This window comes from Botryllus schlosseri, chromosome 6, assembly GCF_051294905.1.
Source record: "Botryllus schlosseri isolate E-star chromosome 6, Bs_hap1, whole genome shotgun sequence".
NCBI classification, from domain to species: Eukaryota; Metazoa; Chordata; class Ascidiacea; order Stolidobranchia; family Styelidae; genus Botryllus; species Botryllus schlosseri.
In genome coordinates this window covers 373,389-395,355 of record NC_137241.1, presented here as the reverse complement: position 1 = coordinate 395,355, position 21,967 = coordinate 373,389, and the positions used below count along the sequence as shown (strand labels likewise).

The 21,967-nt window shown below is 42.4% G+C and overlaps 1 long non-coding RNA gene across 1 annotated transcript; it reads left to right on the top strand.

Moving 5' to 3' along the window:
• Positions 1–17,593: 17,593 nt before the first annotated feature.
• Positions 17,594–17,992, top strand: LOC145441090 (uncharacterized). The gene is made up of 2 exons (XR_013915727.1): positions 17,594–17,647; positions 17,701–17,992. It is a non-coding gene; the product is annotated as an uncharacterized LOC145441090 (long non-coding RNA).
• The last annotated feature ends 3,975 nt before the right edge of the window (positions 17,993–21,967 follow it).

Sequence of the window (21,967 nt, the reverse complement as noted above, 5' to 3'; positions counted from 1 at the left end):
AGTCTTCAAACTTCTCACATCGATGCAATACTGCTTCTTTAATCGGTTCAGACAGCCAATTCCGTATTCGAATTTCCGCCAACTTTCAGCATACCGTTACTGTCCAGAAATCTTCAGACTTGCAGCCAAATTAATGAAGTAACGCTTTTAGCGTGCTCGCCATTGTAACAGACCCCCGTCTGTAGTTGATCACACACGATTCAACAACTGCTGCAGAGACTTTATAATACGTCTGTCCGCCGAAGCGGCCAGAAGCTAAAGAGGGAGTTAAAGCACGATGCGATAATACTACAACTGACGTAAGGGGCAGTATAGAGCACGGCTGCCACACACTGAACGTAACGAATGACACGGAGGGGAGAATGATACAGCTAAGAGTGCAAGTAGGTGCCCAGAAAATAGATATAACCTCATACTATGGGCATAACAACAGGTGTTCCGACGCGGCACTGAAATCAATGAGTGGCGCTTTATCAGGTGTCGGGATCCTGTCTGCTGCACACTAAATCTGGCAATCTTGGTACTAAGCAAGCGTTGCGTATCTCAAATCTCTTCTGTTTCAAATACAAGTAGTCCAAAACATACAATACGGAATAGCTTGTTCAGAATATTGATACGTTAAATGGCGAGATTCGCAAGATTGCTTGCTCGTCCGATAACAGTTGAATGGAGAAAGAAATAGCAGCAACAGAGCAATATAAAGGTAAACGAAAACGGACGATGCAACAATTCAATCAACCAATCATTAAATGAAACAAAACAATTAGGAGTTGTCGAGTAGAATATTCATGGAGCTGTCGAGGAGAATAACGGAATGAAAATAAAGGACAGTAACTAAAACATGACTCGTCAAAACACTCCCCCACTTGACCGACTATGATCGGTCAACAGACTCTTTCATAATCTACCCAACTTCAAAAGACGAACGAATAGATTTAGAATTACCGCCGAACCCGCTAATGCCGAGACAATCGCTTTTAATCGGTGATAGCTTCAATGAATCAGCTAGATCACGAGTTACAAAGCTCTTCTGGGAAAATGAGTCAAACGCGATTCTAACCGGTTTACCATCACCATTGTGGTTGATACGTCCCGACGCAGTAGGCAATAATGCGTTTGAATTTGAATCCCGCAATGCAGAGGTGGAACCGTCAATAGTTGTTACCATACACTTGGAACCGATCGATGGCTCCGCAGAAACGTGTAACAATTTGTGGTGGGTTTTCCCACAACCAGTGACGGTACAACGCTCCTTGCATTGATGAAAGTGTTTCGGGTGGTGTTTGTGTCCTTTCGGGGATAAGCATCTAAAACACACTTTACCAGGCTTCATAACCAAGTCAGCCAATCGCTGGGCGGGATTTAATTTCAGAAATTTAAAACAATCTTTCAATAAATGAGGTTTTGAGCAGTAGGTGCATGATAGCTGGACGGATTGAATCACGAGAGACTGGGCAGAAAATGCATTGTCAGGTTTATCGGTACCAACACTAACCAGCTCATCTTTATGTGGGGGCTTTTCACGTACGTCAACAGCGCAACGCCCATTCTGCGACTTACGCAACGATTCCATCGTCGCCAACTCGGTTCTTAGAAACTCAAACAGGAGATCAGAATCAGGAATCTTATCGGCTTCGATCAAGGGGCTAGTTTTTCTGATCCAACGCTCATGCAACGTACCAGGCAACTGGGACTCTAGTACCTGTGTAAAGAGTTGGTCCCAAGAGACGTCATACTGCGATAAAATGGCCCTTTTAGCAGTAGCGGCATCGAGAAGTTGTCTGACTTTGTCGATCTTAAATTCTACTTTCTCACCTTGTAGTAAGTCTTCGATGTGATTTCTCACGATCGCTTGCTTCTTTCCGTACCTTTTAAGAACGGCTTCTACTGCAGGCTCATAATTCACTGCCGCCGAGGGGAAACCATTGAGAAGGCCGGATGACGAACCTTTAAGAGCTGCCTTTAAATACGAGATTTTGTAAAATGGACTGACCTTTGGATTTTTGTGAACCAATGGCTCGAACGACTCCCAAAATGCAGGAAAAGTCAAAATATCGCCATTGAATGTAGGCGGCACTATTCCACTCGGGAGGGATCCAGCGGCTTTTTCCGCTTCTTCGGCAGCTTTCAGCGATGAAGACTTGGATTTGGCAAGAGGAATATGTACAAAATAAATTTCTTTTGATCTTCTCATGCCATCAATGATTTCGGTCTTGAAATCACCATCGTCAAGCTGGTCGACTTTTGAATCCACGAATGCCTTGAGATCGGTCATTGATATTTCTACCGACCGTATGAAGACCTTAATTTCTTCGACGGAGGTGGAATGTGCGTGTTTCTTCTCCAGAGCTTGCAAAGACTCTAAGAGGTCAGCATTCATGCGCCTGAACTTCTTTATAACAACCTCGTGTAGACGTGAATGTCCCCTGCTTGCCGATGAATGGTTATCGGACTGCTGTCGAATTTCTTCTAATTGCAGTCTGAATCGTCTTTCGGATTCTTCACGGTCTTGAGCGTGCTTCTGCTTGATCTCCTCGAGCTGCAACTGAAACTTACGGTCAGAAGCTTCGCGATCTAATTGCTGCTGCTGCCGATCGAGATCTAGCTGATGCTTCATCATCTGAAAAAGCATAACCAGTTCAGATGATGTACTCTCGGTGGTGCTCAATGGAGAGGGCTTTGGTTCTTTCTTTTGTGAAGGTTTGTCGGAATCTAGGATTTTCCCTAATCGGTCCGTCAATACAGCTTCGCTCCCACTTGTAGCTTCGCCAAGTTCTTGTAATTCGGGTCGTAAATCGTCGACCGTCATCTTAGCTAATGGCTTCCAAGTCGGTGCCAAGGTTGGAGACTTGGGAGATTCCGATGGAGACTTCACAAACGACATCGTTCAATTGAATACAACAACTATGTAAATGTAGCAGATTTAGTGCCAAGCAGAGTCGATCGATCTTCGTAGCGCAGCAGAGTCTTGAATATAGAGTAATACCATGCGGCGCCTGAATCGAAGAGCGTCTCGAAGATATCGGCTTTAACAAGCAATCTTGCGAATTGTTCCGACGCGGCACTGAAATCAATGAGTGGCGCTTTATCAGGTGTCGGGATCCTGTCTGCTGCACACTAAATCTGGCAATCTTGGTACTAAGCAAGCGTTGCGTATCTCAAATCTCTTCTGTTTCAAATACAAGTAGTCCAAAACATACAATACGGAATAGCTTGTTCAGAATATTGATACGTTAAATGGCGAGATTCGCAAGATTGCTTGCTCGTCCGATAACAGTTGAATGGAGAAAGAAATAGCAGCAACAGAGCAATATAAAGGTAAACGAAAACGGACGATGCAACAATTCAATCAACCAATCATTAAATGAAACAAAACAATTAGGAGTTGTCGAGTAGAATATTCATGGAGCTGTCGAGGAGAATAACGGAATGAAAATAAAGGACAGTAACTAAAACATGACTCGTCAAAACAACAGGTTCAAAAGAAGAATGCAGCTGCGACAGCTTGCCACAAGGGCGAGGGGTACAAAACACTAAATCATAGCGGGAGACTTCAACGGCGTGGATTCCTGTGAACTCGATCGGCAACCCGTCGACCAGAGAAGAGAAGAAGCTAACCGCCACGCGAACGCAATGAAGACAATGGGGGTCGAGGATACGTTTAGAAAAGCCAACGGTAACCAAAAGGAATACACCTTCTTTTACAACGCAGGCAAATCACGGCTCGACAGAATCTACACCACGCCAAGCATCCAAACGGTAAACTGTAATGTCCCTTGTGCCTTTACAGATCATGACGCGACCGTTGCCACAGTGAAGATGGGACAGCAACACGATACGAAACGAACGATCTGGAAAAACAACACCGACATTTACAAGCAAGAGACGTTCCGGAGGGAGCTAGAAAACAAATGGAAAGCGTGGGAAACCGAAGCGAAGGCTGAAGCATCTGAACATTCAATATGTCGCAAGGGAGCGAAGGCAACAAAAGAAGCGACAAAAAGAAGATGATAAAGAATTAAAAACAGTAAGAAACCGTGTTCTCTGTAACATTGCTCTTTTGCCTGAATACAGAAGGGTGAAAAAGAAAATATGGAAAAACAAGGAGGGGAACATCCAAAAACTCCAGAAGGAAGCAAAAGCCGAGGCGGAAGAAACGCTAAGCCAAAAACCATACATGCTATGCGAGGCCATCAAGAAACGGCAGGAGGTAGCCTCAATCAGTGCAATCAGAAACGCGGCCGGCGACATCACCACAGATCCGAAAGACTGCAGAAGAATACTACGAAAATCTATACAGTAAGAAAAGCTCAGATCCCAATATTGCTGACTCCTTTTTCAGATCGCAAGCTGGACGGCTAACGCAAAGCCAGCGGGAAGAGATAGATCGGCCCATCACGGAAGATGAAGTGAGACTAGCCATACTCCAGCAAAAACGAAATCAAACACCCGGGAAAGACGGCATAGGTGCCGAGTTCTACATACAAGCTCTAGACCTAATAGCGAAAAATCTAACCTTGGTTTTCAACGAACTCTACTTACAGCACACCGCCACCAGCAAAACAGCACACCGCCACCAGCAAATTTGCAATTGGAATAATAAAGACCATCCACAAGAAAGGTGACGATAAGGAAATGAAAAACTACCGCCCAATCACTCTGCTCAATGTGGATTACAAGATCATCAGCAAAATTCTGACGAACAGATTGAAAAAGGCCCTGCCACAAATTACGCACCACCATCAGTACGTAAACCCACCGAATAACATGGACAATTTCAACCTTGTTTTAAGGGAAATTGCGGCAGAAATGCGAGAGCGAAATCAAGGGGCCATCATCTCAATAGACTTTCGCAAGGCGTACGACACAATCGACCACCAATTCCTACATCAAGCGCTGAAAGCGGCTGGCCTGGGCGACAACTTCCGGAGTTTTTACCGAGCAATATACGAAAATGGGGAAGCAACCATATCCATAGGCGGCTCAATTGGTGAAAGCATCAAAATACGGGAAGGTATTAAACAGGGCGATCCTATCTCTATGTATTTATTTACTATAGTAACGGACACGCTCTTGCGGCAGCTTAACAGCTCCATTACAGGCTACAAGCTCGCTGGCATGAAAGAAAAAATAGCCACACCCTCATACGCGGATGACATCACCGTGACGCTTGCAAAAGAGGCGGACAGCAACAAAGCAATCGATATAATAGAGGAATTTGGTAAAGCGATCGGGCTACAGATCAATCGGGAGAAAACGAAGGGCATAACGTTCGAACGGAAAAGATGGAGACAGCCCACCACGAAATTCCAATGGACGAACAAGCTAACTGCTCTCGGCCATATCATAGCACACGAGGAAAAAGCTGAAACGGAGCCATGGACTGAAGCGATCAACAAAACAGTCGACAAACTCAATGAGTGGAGAGCCCTATACTTAAAAAGGCATGAAAAGGTCAGCATGAAAAGGTCAGCATAATTTGCACTAACATTTTGCCTCTTTTTACATACACAGCATCGAAGGACAGAATGCCGGCCCTCATTAAGAAGAAGCTTGAAATAGAAACGGCAGCATTCGTGATGGGACTCGACGGCAAATTGAATACGAGAAGCTTATACAGACCAAGGGAATGGGTGGACTGGACTTGATCGACATTCCGACCATGACTGACCTCGCGTTCATGAAGCCAGCGCTGAAATATCTGCAAAAAGAAGCAAAACCGGAATCAGAATAGGAGAGAAGGCTGGAAAACCAGCTAGCTCTCTCCATGAGAAGGTATGGGAAAAACAAAATCGATAACACCTACCTCACGCACGAGCAGAGGAAGCTAAATTGGGACATAGCCAATAGACTGCTCCCCACAAATGAAAAACTGCAAGCGACACTGGCCTCCAGAACAAGAGACTGCCCGCTATGCGAAACAGATATCGAATACCACGAACAGTATTCGATAAGATCAAACCAATGATATTTGTATTTACAGACGCATGGAATCAAGTCAAGGGGCGAGCAGCAGCGCGGCCAGGCCTTCAAGAAATCATCAACATGGACCCAGCAACTCCAATGACACAGGACGAACTCCTTGCCTACATCAAGATTATATCGACGCTCAAACAGACCACATGGGATGCGAGAAACCTTAAAAAGCACGAGGGTAAACAAATAACACATATTTGGCTTTTGAGGTCATGTACAAGAAGACTGAGACGAAGAAGAAGGCAAGAACACCAACCGAGGGCGGAAGAAATTCTCGACCAAGTACTGGAAGAAATTCTCGACCAAGTACTGGAAGAAATCTAAAGAACAGAAAAAAGAGCAACCTCCCAAACTGCTACAGGCCAGAGAGATATCTCTGACAGGTACATTTTGAGATGTAGCAACCCCTAACAAATGTAGGCCTTGGAAAGGGAGGCGCCAACTAGTTGAATAGTCGAAGAAAAGGAAAATGGAAGAAACAACGTACGCCAATAAGGCGGGATCTATATCGAATGTCGACAGAACATGCGACATGGGAGTTAAAATGGGATTTATACCGGAAAAAGAGGAGCTCCTGACGTTCTTCGAGAGAGCCGGAATAGACAAAGAAGAAATAGAAGGGTTGATCAAATACCCAAGTGGACAGATAGACATAACGTTCAGAGAAAGGAGACTTGCAATCCAAGCAGATAGAACCATGGTGCAAAAGAAAAAAGAGGGCGCAGATCTCCGCTCTAACTGGTTATACATAGCAGAAACTGTGGCGGTGTACCTTAGCTGGGTACCGATACGTATGGAAAACAGTAAAATAGAAGATTATTTCAAAGAAAATCACGGACCCATCAAAAGTATCTTCGAACAAAGAGACAATATGGGATATAAAAATGGAGTACGCAGTATACTGATCGAGAAGAAAGCTCTGGAAGAACACCCCATCAAATCCCACATCTACATTGAGGGGACGAAAATCGCAGTCAGGCAGAGGACATATAGCCACATGTGCACACTGTGGAAGACCGGGTCATATTGCGAAACTATGTGACCAAAAAATGACAAAACCGCAGAAGCAGCCAAATCCAATGAACAGAGCCATGAGAGGATGGGCACACGCAGTGTGGAAATTACAATCCACACCGATACAAGCAAATATGCAGAGACACTTGGACCAAAACAACGCGAAAGGAGAAAGCAGCTTGGCAAGAAGACTGATCTTCATCGATGCACCGCGAGAGGGCGTTGTAGAGATGGGCGCGGCACAAAACTAGAAAAAGACCGAAGCAAAGCAGAACGGAAGAGCGGATGAATACAAGGCGCCCATATATGGGAGAGAAGTCGAACAGCTGGTAGAGCAACCCCGCTCTAACGAAAATCAGTGTAACGGAAGAAAATCAGGGTGCGGCTGAGGAATCAGTTGTTCACTTGACGTCACAGATAATGCACGTAGAAACGAGTGGAGAAAGCCAATTCATTAGTAGAAAGAGCAATGAATCGGGAACTACGGAGAACGATACCAAGCCGTCGATAAAAAGTAGATAAAAAGTAGCAGCAGAAGCAGATCAGAAGAAGAAAGTATAGACTCTGAAGCAAACAGGATAGGAGAATGGGACAACCAAACAGGATAGGAGAATGGGACAACCAAACTCTGACCTTACCTGATTGGGAAGACGTACTGGAGTTCCCATCTGCAGATTGCAGCGCAAAAGTGATAGATGACAAGAAGTCACATTATAGCGCATGCCTTGCATGCAATAAAAAGCACTACCTCTTCAAGGCATGTTGCAGGGAAGGGGCGATGGTATACGCCGGAAGAAAACCTGTCCAGGGAGAAATAAGAAACTGTGCAGTGTGCAAGGGGAGCATGTCAACTGTGCGTGGGATGTGGTAACACAGCCAGATTAAAACAAGATCAAACAGGACTGAGGGAATGTCCAGCATGTGCGAAACTACTAAGCAGATTGCGGACGGCAAAACCGCGGTAGTAACACAGAAAGAAGGGCAAGAATGACGAGGGGATAGAAACAAAGCGAGAATAAAGACAAAGAAAAAGAAATATCGAATCCTCAAGAGCAATCTATGCCATGTACCCTTGACGGAATCGTGACCCCTATTAAATGTTGGCCTGAGAATATGAACCTGAATGCTTTCACTGCCTTCGGAAAGGCCACACAGCCCGAAACTGTTTGGGAGTGAGAGCATGTCTTGAATGCAAACAACCGGGCCACCGTAGAGCTCTAACTGCCCAAAACTCATGAGTTTCCTACCCCCCCAAGAGTTAGAACAAAACATGACAGTTGGAAGTAATGAAGAGAACAACCTACAAGAACCCTACAAGAACCTAACGAACACCAAGATCCTCAAACTGAAGAAGAGGATAGCACAGAAGCCCTAGCTCCAAAAGACCTTACCACACCAGCTCCGAGGAGGAAAAAATCGACAAAAACAAAACAAACAAAAAATACTGAAAAATGAATAAAAATAAAGAAATACATGACAAGAAATTGAAGAAAGAAATGCCTCAACCCCTTTTATCTTTATCTTCACAATGGAAGGCCAAGCACCCTATCAACCCCCGTCGGAAATGAACCATAACACAGAGCTCTTCGGTTGTAAGATCATCACGATTAACACTAGAACTACCGGAACTTCGAACTACCTAGAACTACCTTGTGGCTTTTTGACGCATGTTGAATTTTCTTCGATTAAATGCATTCACTTGTGCTAAAAATCAGCACAAATCTCAAGAAACGGCATCAGAAACCATTGTTTATTGCGCTCACAGCTACTTGCAATATTTTACATAGACCTTAGTGCAAGACTTATATAACAAATCGCCGTTTTTGGGTGTGACATATAAGTGTTGTTCTGGTGCGCATTTGGTATTTGAGCACGTTCTTTAACAATTTGGAGTAGGTTCCAGATCCGCTTTAGCCACATCATCCTTCTTGGTTATTGCTGACATATCATAAAGCTTATCAGATAAGATTTGCATAATGCAATCTCGCAACTAATCCTCGATTTGCATATTTTTATAGCATCGGCATTTTGGCAAGTAGAAGAAAACATGCACGGACCATCGTCGACTTGTTGGTCCCCTCATAGAACACTGCCTTGCAACCTGGCCAATAATATCCCCCTGGTTTTGTTTCGTTATAACATTTAACCGTCACGGGTTTCTTGTTTGTGTTGTTTCTGAAGGAAACAGTTACCTCCGGTTGGAGTGAACTCAATATGTGTACAACTTCGATCTCTACACTGGCATCACGCCGTTACGCTTATCAACAAGATGATAGCTTTGAAAAGTGTGGCTACATGAAGCTGCCTGTGTTCCTTCTGATCCTGGGTAGCTTCAAGCAACTTTTGACAATAGTGACAACTGGGACTTCGTTTGCTTCTCCAAGCGTATATAGCCACATTCACGTAACATTATTTCAAGATGGATTACATCAGACTCTTCACATTACTGTGCTTGGCAAATGTATAGATTATGGAAGAGGTGTCCTGTCCTATCCTTGCCTAAATATGAGACGCCCATGTACAGATACTTGGTAGCAGCAGCGTACACCATCTGACATTTTACCCCAATTATTTGCTGGCATTTCGACCATGTAATGAACGAAAACAAGATTATCTTTATCGAGTCCGCACCTTTTTGTACTCCTTATGCCAATAGAAAGCTCACGACTTCCATAAACCTGTTCCTCGAGAGGGCCTGACTAAACATAATTAGAGCCCGACCGACATTGGATTTCTGAGCCGATACCGATAAGACCGATATCCAGTACCTCCACCGATAACGCCGATATATTCAGCCGATATTCAAAAGATATGGAATCTAGCTCAAGGCCCATATTTAACACCTCAGAGCATTTCTTTCAACAACTTTACAGCCATTGATATGCTTGAACATGAAATAAATGATCAAGGAACTATAAAAATGTATCAAAAGCACCAGCAGTTGCAGATTACAGTTCATGAAGCACAATTTATCGGCCCTTTCTCCAAGGAGTGAACTTCTGTGGTCTTCCATAGATGATGTATATAGTACTAAACACAGTGAGCAGTCTTTCACTTGGTAGCATAGTTAGTGGCACAGCAGGAAATCTTTCTTCCTTTCGGTTCCACCGCTCCCTTGCAGGGGATCTTTCCTTCAATGGTTTAACCCAATATTGATATTGTTCTGACAATGCACCTGGAGCCTTCAGCACATCATTAACCAATAGGTGATGAGAATGTGCAAAACAACTCAAATTGTCCACGTCTGCAGCTGCTCCACCCATCCCCCATGGGCCTTTGACCAGCATTTGAACAATCAATTGATCAATATTTTACACTCTTTCGTCAGAATTGGGCAATGTCATCATGGAATCAAAAATTTTCGTATCAATTACTGGCTTTACTCCACGTTTGCTTGGTTTTCTTGCCCTCTATGCTCGCATATTTCCTATCATGGTGGCCCCGCAGCCGCAGGCCTTAGTCAGACGACTTCATACATTACTGGTATAATTAGCTCTGTTGGTACCGAACCGGGAAATGTTTCGACGCGACGCTTTTCTCTATCATTACGAGGGTCAGTCCAGCATGATTGAAGTTCTCATTTCTCTTACTGATTGAAATCTTCTGCAGACAACTATCCATCCAGCTGCTCTCTGTCTTTCGTGATCGATTACTGCAGGGGGATTCCCACGAAGTCAGTGGGGCATAACGGTGGTTAGTTATCTATAATATTCAGATAGACACGCCTACTGCCCTGTATGCAGTATGCACTATATGCAGCTTGGCCATTTATTTTTATAATTGACCGTCCTCACGTCTTTCATCGACTTCTCTTGACTCCCTGCCACCATGTTGTGACGTCACGAAAATAGCCGATATTTTTTTACCTTCAAAGGCCGATACCGATATTTCTCTCCAAGCGTGATATCGACTCGATATTATCGGCGAGCCGATAATCGGTCGGGCTCTAAACATAATGCATCCATGCCCTCAGTCCTCATATGCATTCAATTTACTAGATTCAGCTCCCTCTCCCACCCGAAGATCCATCTCGTAGACCGGAGCAAAGGCCCTTTTCCCTTGTACAACCCTAGTATATTAGTATGGACAATACAGATGTAGGCTCGGTCTAATGGTACATTTCAAATGTGATGTCCTGTGGTACATTTCACATGTGATGTCCTGTAACACGCTGAGCTTCAGAAATATAACATTACAGAGCTTTGGTGACTCGGAACGAGGAAGATCCAGGGCCTTCTGTTACAAGGGATGTTGTTGCTAACACAGTTAAGACCAAGTAGATATTAACAAAGTTCTGTTGTTACAAACTGCTTTTCTTTGTTTATCAGATATATAACCACGTCAAGAATATGAAACTATGATGCCTGAAGGTAGAAAAACTGTAATGCGTCAAAAAAGCAACTCGGTAGTTCTAGGTAGGTCTGTGTATAACTTTTATATTTGTACTAGATGAGTGATGAAAATCATAGGTAAGGTGGCCTACATAAAATAGATAAAAGTCAAGAAGTTTCAGCCGAACAGCGTAAGATTTGACTGAATGCCAACTCTTCAAAAATGAAAATGCGTCAAAAAAGCCACTTGATCGTTCTAGTGTTAATGTGAATGGCATGAACTCGCCCACTTCGTCACCCAAACCAATGCCGACATCTACTGTCTAAAAGAAATGCACAGACTAGATGATCATAAATTAGCGTCCTGGGCAACCAAAAACGGATACACTCACTACAAAAACTTCCTGTCCAATAATGAAACAAGAAATGACAACCAAAAAGGAAGATACTACAAAGGAACAGCAATCCTACTGAAACAAGAAATAGTGGAGAACCGAACCATCGAACATGAAATCCTCATCCAAGATCGAGCCCAACTAGTCAAAATAAAAACAGATGAAAACGAAGAACCACTAATTATAGTGAACGTCTACGCCCCTCCATCTGGGCGCGAAACTCAAAACACTTTCTTCATGGAGCTAGTACTACAACTCAGAGAATTCAACGGCCCCACCATTGTTGGTGGGGACTTTAACATGATAACTGACAGTCGAGACAGGGAAACACAGACGAACATCTTCAAGCTAGTTAAAGCTGCCCAAACATGGAAAGCCTACGTAGATCAGTATAATCTAGTAGATATCTTTAGATGGAGAAACCCATCCAAAAGGATATTTACGAGCAACGCTCGACTTAACTCCCGAAGGATCGACAGAATATAAGTCAGCAAAGATATAGCACTTCACACAACCTCGGCGACATATAAAATAAATACGATCTCGGACCACATCTACTACGAAAAGCTCGATATAAAACCCATACTCCAAGCCAAATGGGGAATGGGCTCCTGGAAAAATAATACCTCCCATTTTGAAGATAAAAACTTCCAAGCTGAACTCGAAAACATAAACAACCAGTTCACCATAAGAAAATACGAATATCCCACCCACGCTCTATGGTGGGATGATTTTAAAAAGAAAATGAATAAAGCCTCCATCTCCTTCGGGATAGCTGAAAGAAAATGAAAACAAGAACATCAATCCAACCTAAACAAGAGGTTAGAGAAAGAAAATATACAGCCCCAAGAAAGGAGAAAACATTTTAAAAACACTGACAAACATTGAAAAAGAAAAGACAAACCTCCACATGAAACTACTCTATAAAGAGGAATTGGATGAAGGAGAAAAATCAACGCATCGCTTCTTCGAAAAGCTAAAAATAAAAAAGCTAAAGAAAACGATTACAAGACTGTGAAAACCGATTCAGGCGCAGTAACTGAAAAGAAGAGATAATTGAAAACATACAGCGCTTCTACAAAGACCTATGGATCACCCAGAATAGCTTTGATGAAACCCTACAACACGAATACGATACGAACTATACCACGAACTCTCCATGATGAGGATAGGCAGCAGCAAGATCTTGCCATCTCAGAGGAGGAAATCAAATACGCTCTTCAAGATCAAAAGAACAACCACGCCCCAGGCCCGGACGGCCTGGCCTCTCAGCTGAATTCTACGTATCGTTCTACCATCTGTTGAAAGATGATCTCGTTCAACTCTTCAACAACGCCCTTCTCTTCAACAGCATCGCAAAATCATGGAGCGACTCAGTAGTCAGCCTAATATTCCAGAAAAGAGATCCTGCAGAAATGAAAAACTGGAGACCGATCTCCCTGACCAACGTGGACTATAAACTCCTAATGAGGATAGTGGCAAACAGACTCAAGCTACACCTAGAGCAGCTCATATCCCCACAGCAAAAATGTGCGGTGCCAGGGAGACAGATGTCAGATATCTTGAGAAACATCAAGTCAGCAACTGACTACCACAAGATGAAGGAAAGGCCCATTATCATCGCAAACTTCGATCAGGAGAAGGCTTTTGATCGGGTACCACACACCTACATGTTTAAGATCCTTGATAAATTCAACTTTGGTGTACGGATAATAAACCTCGTCAAAACGCTATACAGCAACTCAAAAAGCCGCATCGAAGTAAACGGTCATCTAACGGAAGAAATCCCACTCGAAAGAGGATTACGACAAGGCTGCCCACTATCTATGCACATGCATATCTATACACAATCACAGCAGAACCACTGATGCTCAGTATCGTGGAAAATAAAAATGTACAAGGATGCAAAATTGGACCACACATCATGAAAATTCAACAATACGCGGATGATGTAACAATCATCACAACAGACCTCAAATCAATAGAAGAAACATTAGATGAATTCACCTGCCTAGAAAATGCGACCGGACAAAAACTGAATAAAGAAAAAACGAAAATACTATGCATCGGTAAAATGACGGATTGTAGAAGAGCACAGAAATTCCGAGACAACATCAAAGAGAGCATCAAGGTGCTAGGGCAACACTTCGGTAAAGAACAACAGGAAGCCACATGGATTGAGATAGCTAAGAAAATACAAAAAAAAACTATTCGGCAATAAACACCGAAACCTCACATGGCTTGGTAAGAGGAACATAATCAATACACACATAACATCGATCATAACGTTCTTTGCCAGGACCAGCCTGCCGACCCCGCAAACCGAAGCAGAGATAACCAGAACCATCTTCGAATATCTCTGGGCCCCCGAAAAAATCGAGATCATACCCAGAAGTAAACTGATTCAGAAAGACGGAGATGGAGGACTAAACATCCTTCAGACTGAAGGCCTGTGAGCTGGAAAAGATCGCAATACTATCAAGGCTTGATCACCCTACCGAATACTGGCACTTCCACGCTCTATATGAAATAGGACCTTCCATCAAAAAGTGGAACGAAAACCTATACACAAACAATACGAGACGGACTTTCAGCATTCCCGTGGCCACTTACTGGACACGGATAATTTCGTGGCCGGCCACAGATATTCCGTGGCCGGCCATGAAAAGTGCTATTCCATGGCCGGCCATGTTGATTTTCATGGCCGGCCATGAAATTTCGGTATGGCCGGCCATGAAATTCCCATGGCCGGCCATGTCAAACTCATTCTCATGGCCGGCCATGACTAAATTTCATGGCCGGCCATAGCCAAATTTCATGGCCGGCTGCAATATATCAAGTTAGTATTGATGATATAAGTACTATACGAGACCCAATCGTGGTCAATCATATGATCATTTATGTACTGTTACGGGTGTACTTACTGTACGTACATGTACAGTCGATAGCAACAGATGTAAGCGAGAATGTTTTGGTCAGTTTATTAGTAAAATACCAGACAAATTACAATACAATGCAATGAAATTAAATGAAGGAGTCGCAACGACTTGGAAAAGTCTATCAATCAAATGATCGGCCTATTAAAAAGATAAGCGCACGCTAAATGAAATACAAAACTACATAGCATAAAAGCGATACACCTAGGCCTAGAACAAGGTGGGTGTCTGATCTCAAAGACTACTCCAAGTCGTTTCGGCACCTTCTTATCTTTTCATTGTATCGCAGTTTTTGTGGTGTTTTGAAATGATAAAATTATATATAAACTGATACTGAAGTGATAATGGCAAGGCATCTTTCAGCCGTTGTGTCCAAATTTTGACCCCAAAATCTTAAAACGGTGCTATTGGCTAAGTATTGATTTCAGTGATTTGAATGATGTGTTCACAGTGGGATAAATCCGATTCATTTCGTCTGACGCTAGTCAGGGGTGATCGTCAACAACTAGTAGAGAATGGAAAGAACATTTTATAGAATGTAGATATGATAAAACCTCCATAAGTTCCAGAAAAACTATGAAATCCACATAACATTCTGTGGCCGGCCACAGAGCAGCTCGCTGTGGCCGGTGCTTCCCCCGATCTGATATCTCTTTCAAACGGTAGGATATGTAATTGCAAACGATTACATAGTAAATACAGTAAGTTATCTTTTGCAGAGCTGAATGGCTGCGGTTTTTAATAATTTGAGGCTGATAAGATCCTTCTTTTCCCACCATGATGATGGTGATGGTGATGATGATGATGAATCTAAGATCTGAGGTTAATATTCATATAGTCGGAAAATGTAAGGTGAAATTCGAATTTCTCGTGAATTATACCAACAAATTTATGAATCTTATTGTATTTATGAGTACTGTAGCGGCAATTCACATTCATTCACTGCAAATCTGTTCTACTTGTACTTGACCAGACTGAACTATACTACCATAGCCTTTATAAAGGCTATGATACAACCTTGAATGCTTCATCTAGAGACGTGACCGAACGGTAGGCCTATGTGTGGTCAGTTTACCAGTTGTTTTAATTTTCTTATTCTTGGCCCTAACTCTTGTAATGACCGTACCCGAAAGACACAATTATGGAACCAAAGAACCAAGTAGCCTATATGGAATATATTCGATAAATTCCATGAAAGCTATGAAATTCACCCAACATTCTGTGGCCGGCCACAGAACAGCTCGCTGTGGCCGGTGCTTCCCCCATCCTGATATGATATTTTCTGCAATATAGGATGTGCAATGTGCATATGGATTGTGCAGCAATTCCAGATAAGTATTCATGTCGTGGTAATTGTGTGATTAGACATTTTGATAGTCTCACTCATCCATATAAAATTGGGTAATTGTGATTCCCTCTCAACAACTACCACTTTATTTTTCACAAGGAGCATCCAGTATGACATGTGATGAACCAGTTGCTACACCGGCCTAGTTCTCAGGTATTTAGTATTATGAATGGGCAGTTTTATCTACAACTACCGCTTTATCTTTCGCAAGGAGCATCCAGTATGACATATGATGAACCGGTTGCTACACCAGCCGAGTTTTCCGGTATTTAGTTTTATAACTGAGCATTTATATCTTGAAAGTCCACAAAAGTTTATGAAGTCAAGGGCCGTGATAAGGTTTAGTGTAATCGAGTTGGTATTGATGGAGTGAATTTAACTTCTGGTAATTTGTCTTCTGCTCCAATGTATTTCAACATAATGTGTTTTTTCAATTTTTATCAAGACGGTCTTAATCCTCCCTGTGACGAAGGAGCTATTGAGCCACCAGTTAAGTTCTCAGTTATTAAGATACTATATTGTTGTCATGTTACAGGCATATATGATTTTGATGCAATTTTATGTTTCCAGTAGAATTAAAACTTAGCTTGATTCGAAAGCGACATTATTGGGTTTTGCAGGTCAAGTACTTCTCCTTTGTAGATATCCAAAATCTGTGGTTATCTGACCATTCCAACAGAATAGAAGCAGTTATAGGGAATACGGCTTTGGATACAAAGACTATGCGCCTACTTTCCGGACAGAAATGGCTGGACGATCAGGTTATAAGGGCAGTTTTTAGAGGCATACTAAGATGTCCTTACGATAAATTTTGTTTCAACATTTAGATAATCAATGCTGTGATGATGGCACTTTGTGTGAGGGTAACTATAGTGGTAATGCATGTCCATTAAGGCGCAAGTTAATCTATAGTTATGTTCAATTCAGACAGATAACAGGGAGATATACTTGAATTGCCAGTACTCCACGTTGTGGTGGTGGGATGGTAGATACCGTGGATCGTGTCACAAGAAGTTGGTACGTAATCAACAATTAGATAGATAGATTAGATAGAATTTTTTTTCTTTTTCGGATTAATCGATACGGAATCCAGATTCATCAATCGTTGACTTAAGCCTTCGTCAGAGCGTTGCATGTCGTCAATCATTGGATTTTACTGGTTGGACTTGATTATGAGAACAATTCTTGAACGATACTTGCATCTACCTCGACTTCAGGTAACTGGATAGATAGGCCGATAATAGATCGGTAGATAGATTCATCCGTCACACCAAGGAAAAAGGAAATATGATTAATGCCCCACAAGGAAGCGACTAGCGGCCTTAAGACTTATTGGTGTGTTAATAATCAAATGTATTCGGCAGGCGACTAGCCTAAATTCAAAAACGCTCTACTTGTACGACCCCATGAGCAATGAGGATACCGAAGACGCTTGGGACGTAATTGGAAGTGAGTAACTGACTATAGTAGGATATTACTTATTGCCGACACCCTGCATATCTCTATGCTCCCAGGGACTTCTGGAACTACCATACAAATAGTTCTGCCACTGAGTGGAAAATCGTATCCAGGTATCATATATTCATCGTATCCAGGTATCATATATTCAACAGAAGGGCTTGCAACTGCGGGGTCTTGGTATTGAAGGTATCTCAGAATTTCAAAAGACTCTTCTTCTGTAATCACAATTGCTATTTCAGTTTGCCGAAAACTTTCTGAATGGTGACGAAGAATTCGACTTTTCTGCGAGCACTGAGTGTTGCCGTCAATATCGTCAGCCATTCGGGAACATGCTTTTAGATTTTAATGGTATATTCGTATAATATTATTAGGTTTGACATTTCAGTTATTCATATATAGTTACTTTTACCACAGAAAAGGACGTATTGCAGAGGAGACGCGTCCGCTAATGCCTCGAAATACATTCTACTGGTTTTCTTGATTCGTTAATCTGTGTATCAGACTAATAAAAACAAGTCGTTTGTATAATAATTGATTCGGTGTAGGCCTATAATACGTCAGTGCGGTGATAATCCGAGATAGTTCCACTAAAAGACGTTTTAGCGATGGGTGGGCGTGCGGCTGGCAGTTCGTAATTGAGATTTCATTTACTCTCCATTATATGAAACTGGTATAGAAACGAACTTTCTGAAGCAAAGCAGGATGATTTCAAAACAAGTGGACAAGTATACAGGACGGTTTAAGGAATTTCTGTTTGGGTGTTAGTACTAGGTCGCACCTCACCTGATAGTCAGAGACGATAAAACACATTTCTACAACTCATGCAGAAAAAGGGTAAATATGTGTCGAGCCGTTGAAATCTTAGACCCTTTCCGACGACATCAAGTAGTATAGGCTTAGTAATATAATTTCATAACTGGCGATATTAGTGTAATTATAGTTCACAAACCAAACCGACGCAGTGCAAAGAGAAGTGATCTGCTTCAGGTAGTCACAGTGATTGAAAGAGGACAGATTCAATCAATGAGCAAAAATCATTAAAGAGCTTCTTGGAGGTACCAAACTTCAATGTTATCTTGATGTTCTTTTGTTTCCTGTTTTCTTTTGCCCTTTTATTTAATTGAAAGTCGATATATATATATATATAACTTCAATACAATATTCAAAAATCATTAACTGGCCACGAACTTGTGGCCGGCCACGATCAATCAGTATGGCCGGCCATAAAATACGCTGTGGCCGGCCACGAAATACCGCTTTTCCATGGCCGGCCACGAGATTTTCGTGGCCGGCCACAGAAAAATCTGTGGCCAGTAAGTGGCCACGGAAAAGCTGAGACCCCTACTGAACAATACACCCCACCAACCTTTCCTCACAAAAACATGGAGGTGTAACATCGAAAACGCTGAAAAGCTACAATGGGTTATCGAGGATTGGCACTCTGCCAGTCTAAAGGATATATACATGGAAGTTTAAAAAAAAACACGAAAATATGGACCAAGAGGATGACCTGGAAATAAAATGGAATTCTATTCAGATGAAGAACAAATACCTAGCGTCATTGATAAAAAATAAAGAGAATAACAACGTACCGTGTAGTGAGAGATGGCTATCTTTTCGGTTGGAAACGAAGAGCGATGGGTTTCCTGAGACACAGAACAGGCAGGTGCGCTACATAGAACAGGCAGGTGCGCTCTAACTGTGTGCAGACTATGTAAACACTACAAAGACATTACCACATCTTGTACACCTGCCCATCCGCACGCCGAATCCTGGACAAGCATCAACAATCCTGACAGAATCGAGAAAAGCAAACATGCGACTAGACAGAAACTCTCTTCACGAAAAGAACTGGAACAAAATTGACCTAGCAACTCAATTCATCATAACCATTTACAAAGAAAAAGTCATAAAACACAGAATCAAACTGGATATTGAAAACAAGATGGAAGAAGACCCAAAGGAATATGAAACCAGAACGTACAAAGCCACCTGTGTACAGCAAAAGCGAGATTTGGAGTTACCAGGAACCCTCTACCCATGGTGCTCTCCTCCCTGAAAGACCTACTCTAAGAGTTTCCTAAAAACATTTTCAATCCTGTCTATATCACGTATTTCGTTAACTAGGCTAATTAATATCAACCCTGACAATGCTATGTAACACGAATCTGGTGATAGGACTAATCGGCTTTTAATTTATTGAATAAATAAATGCAATTGAGAAGCAATGACGAAACTTGCCAATATACAAGCCTGCTAAAACAGGAGTGAAACGAAAGTGCAACATGCATGTCTCCTGCTCCTGAGTTGAGCATGACATAGACATTGGCAACAACTGAGCTTCAGAAAAGAAGAAAAAAATGATCACACGTATACCTCAGAGCCGCACTCTGCAGTTCGTCCTGGACGTTGTGCAGCGGATCTGAGACTGAAGAACCTGGAAACAGGATAGAACTTCAGGAACTTCCCCGAATGCACGGTCGTAGACTACTCTCAATCGACCTGATAGGAGATGAAACGATTACCATCAAAGATGTCATAGACATATTTGATAAACAAGCGACGATGAGAGAGCATAGAGGTAACCTGGAAGCCGCTTTCCAGATAGGGCAAGAAACCTTCAACCTAATTATGGTGGAAACCTTCAACCAAACTATGGTAAGCGAAGAGTCCAAAAACGCGCTACTAGCAGTAGGAGGTGAATTCCACTTTTACGGAAAGAAATACCTGCTACAGGCGCCCAGAAAACATCCGACATACGTTAACATCAGAGAGGTGCCCTCTGAGGCAAACAATCAAACAGTAGCGAAAGCTATAGATCAGTACAAAGCTGGGAACATCGTAGGAATACGAAAGATGTACCACAGAGGCACAAACCTACATAATGGCTTCAGATCAGTCGCCATAGCTGAATGCTTACCTGGAAGGCTACCGGCTTTTATCCGAATCGACGGCGCAACCTGTAAGGTATTCACGCCAACGATCGAGAAAGAGCCAATAGCAGAAAAGAAATGCCACAAATGTCATCCAGGTCACCTGGCTGCGGCCTGCAAGATAGTGTTCTGTAGCCACTGCAGAGAAACAGGGGACAATAGAACCGATTGTGAGACATTAAAGGAAGAATTCCCAGCGATCGAAGGCGCCAGGGAAATAACAAATAAAAAGCAAGAACAAACAAAGAACCAGTCCTCTGATGTTCAATCAGAAAGACAGGAAGAGAAACAAAATGATCAGAACGAAATATTCCAAAAAATACTAGAAGTAGCTGAAGAGCTGAACCTATCCGATTCTGATCCGGAAGAGGAAGGAGAATATGAGAACACCAATGAAAATAACGTAGAAGAAAACAAGCAATCGGACAATCGGACACATCCGATAAAGACGTAGATGGCTTCAAAACAGTCAGTGGCAGATCAGAAAAGAGGAAAAAGAGTTCAATAGGAAATCAAAGAGTAGACAGCAAGAAGAGGAATAAAAATAAAACTCCAAACAATAATCCAAAATGAAAAAGATAATGTCAGTGAATATCAACGGTTTGATGCGGAATTGGGCTAGTGCAACAAATTTGATAACTAAATATAAAGAATTCTATTGCTTCCAAGAAGTCCATAGAATTGATAAGAATAAAATTGAATTGTAGGGTAGGAACAACGACTATGAGGTATACCCGAACTGCTTGGGCGTAGATGCAGTGGTGGCCCTACGAACGGGGGGGGGCCCTGGGCGAGACTTACCGGGGGCCCCCTATAAGTATCTATCCGTAACCAGACCCCCTTCCGCATCGGTTATTATTATCTATCTTTCACAGCCGCAAAAGGTTTGCCCAGGTCCTGGATTCGGCCATGTCTGTTTTGCATGTGTGCAAGGATAGACTACATCAAAACTAAGTAATTCTACCGCATGCAGAGACGTGATGATTATCGGGATACGGGACTTTCCTAACAAATGCAGTGATTTGATGATGATTGACACATCTGTACGGAATCATATTCTTGCTTGATACACGGATTTCCATGTTTATTCGTCATTCTCCTTGAAAAAAAACGCAAAATCCAAATAGGGAGGGCCCCGGGCGACCGCCCACCTCGCCCACCCCAAAAGCCACCACTGTGTAGATGACATCTGGCTAGACAATACCCAACAAAATAAGAACTACTATCAGGGTTATTGATGAAGTCCACACTGAGGAAAGATTTCAACATTACAGAAGAAACAGTAATTAGGAATAGAGCACAGAGACTGGTACTACAAAATAATGAAGAAAAATTGGAAATCTGGAATATATACGCCCCTCCAGGGGTATCAAAACAAACAACAGACTTTTACAAAGAACTGATACGAAAATGAACCAAAGCTGGAGTACGCACATTACTAATTGGAGACTACAACTTCCTAATAAATGAATTAGACGCAAAAATGAACCACAACTTCAAAAACACAGCAGTGGGTGACATATGGAAAGACTTCATCAGTGTGAACGAATATCAGGATATTTTTCGATGGAGA